Source organism: Limulus polyphemus, unplaced genomic scaffold, assembly GCF_000517525.1.
Source record: "Limulus polyphemus unplaced genomic scaffold, Limulus_polyphemus-2.1.2 Scaffold1443, whole genome shotgun sequence".
In the NCBI taxonomy this organism is placed as follows: domain Eukaryota; kingdom Metazoa; phylum Arthropoda; class Merostomata; order Xiphosura; family Limulidae; genus Limulus; species Limulus polyphemus.
Genome location: NW_013667053.1, coordinates 42,028 through 44,385, shown reverse-complemented (window position 1 = coordinate 44,385; position 2,358 = coordinate 42,028). Strand labels below are relative to the sequence as shown.

The 2,358-nt window shown below is 31.6% G+C and overlaps 1 protein-coding gene across 5 annotated transcripts in view; it reads right to left on the bottom strand.

Moving 5' to 3' along the window:
• LOC106463598 (serine/threonine-protein kinase 32B-like) overlaps positions 1-2,358 on the bottom strand; it is a 78,929-nt gene that overhangs the window by 74,927 nt on the left and 1,644 nt on the right. The gene's annotated exons all lie outside the window — the stretch shown is intronic.

The window sequence follows — 2,358 nt, the reverse complement described above, 5'->3', positions numbered from 1 at the left end:
CTTGGGCTACTCTTTTACCAACGAATAGTGGGATTGACCGTCACATTATAACGCCCCCACGGCTGATAGGGCGAGCATGTTTAGTGAGACGGAGAATAAACGTTTGTTTCAATTCAATTTAAAACTTGGGGTTTTGCAAATACAAGACGATGCCAAGATCACAGTTGCAATTAGCAACGAAAAATGAACTGCTTACAACTTAACTAGATTTTTTGTGTTGAATAATTTGTAATTCCTTAGAGAATATGTTGTTTTAATTTTTGTTTGTGAAAGAAAATGGGTTTCTTCAAACTTTTTAATTGCAAGGTAGAACTAAGATTTCTCCATACAACTATATCCTTGCAACTATAGGGGACAAGCTGACTATGATATGTGCTTTGTAAGTTTCTTCAGTTTTTCAAATTAATCTTTTTTTTTACGTCTGATGATGCAAGTTAACGTAATAGCTTCAACTTGAAATAAAACAGAATAGATGCGCTAAATTTATATTTAAAAAAACAATAGTTTCGAGCGATGTAAGTCCGTAGATATATCGCTGTGCCACTGTGGGGGCTAAAAAAACGAAACAACACTATAGTAACTTCAGGACTTATTAAAAATTACTAGTTAATCTTCCGAGATCGTTATGTACAGCGCTAGAATTTCAAGAACAAAACTTCTTAGGTGGAAACACTAGTGAAAATTGAGACAGTTATCTACGTTATTAAACATAAGCAATTGTTTTGATAAAGTTTTTTTTTTTTATTCTTATTATTTTATCAAACTACTTCACTAAATCAACAATTACACAACATCACAAACTAACCCAGTACACTACGATGTCACACTATTTTTCAACTTTGAAAATCAGTTACGAAAATAAAAAGTATGATCTTTATATGTTTATCTTGTTTCAGGTGAAGTCTCAAATTATGTTTGATAATAGCTTGACATTTCTAAGATACCAGTACAATACTCGTTATTATAATAATCAAATTCCCGCAATTACGAGATAGTTTTATCTCACGTTATCCGAACACACACAGTTTATTCTGCAAGTGCAGTTTACCAATACTTCTGTTAGCGTTTTAAATACCAATAATTATAATATAGCCTAATTTTGTTTATTGTTTAGTCGAAAATACGATGTCATTTTAATACAATATTATTGTGTTGACGTTTTTTCTATTCTTTTCATATTTCGTATACTACTAGATCAACTTTTACACGTCATCTGTAACGTTCTTGGATAAACCATACATCTCAAGCAACTGACAAGTTCTGGTCGTACACTTAAGTTTATTTTGGTGTTCATTTATTCCATCTCCCACTCAGAAGCGGTTTATATTTGCTTGTCGTTCCTTAAGTGGCTGGGCAGACAAGCATGCGAAACCTGCGGGAAGAGTGTGTTCTACCATATCTTGTACGGTCCCTTGTTACAGTTTCCAAGTAGTAGACCATATTAAACAACATTTTTAATCCCACGATAGACGTATTCCACTGAGTATTGTGATTAACACGTACGTGTTTTGAATGTTATCTTTTTTTCTTTTCATAGCGTAAACGCTGATCACTGATCAGGATAGCCTACTGTAGAAAGCACGTATAAACCAGTTATGTTGCTTTATAAGTTTCATGTTTCAATCAAGCCAATACATAATAACTATTGTCTCTTTTCTTTTTATATTCTTCTAGATAATTCCTTCACCCCCTTCTAGTTTATTTCTTCAATACTAACTTTATGGAAGGAATATATTGTTCAGGAAACTGGTTTTGTTATTCCTTCTTTATTATTTTCTAAGTTATATTTTCAAGCAAACCAGTCATTTATTTTCCTTTTGTTCCAGTTGCTAGGTGATTTATTGAAAAAAATATTATTTTTAATTAAATGAATACAGAACATTGGCATAAAGTGTATACTTCATCGAACTGATATTTAACTATGTCATAATCTTTAAAGTTTATCACTCATTCGTTTGAAATACCCATGGAAATTAGGTAGTTTACAACGTCCTGAACATGATGAATTTATACTGTCTTGTGACAGGAACAAACCTTGGATAATATTTGATTTTTACGCATAATCTTTAACTGCTCAATTAATACTACGCTAAAATATTTTTTTTCTAATTAGATTCATACAAGCTAATTGTCTTTTTGTATTTCTAACTACTTCAATTAAGCTTAAATTAAATACGTGCAGCTATGTATATGTATACTTGTAATGCTTTTTTGTTGTTTATTCATCATTATTTAGCTTACTTTAAAGTAAAGACTGATGTTAATTTTTTAACAGTTTAGTTTGTTTTGGAATTTCGCGCAAAGCTACACGAGGGCTATCTGCGCTAGCCGTCCCTAATTTAGCAGTGTAAGACTAAA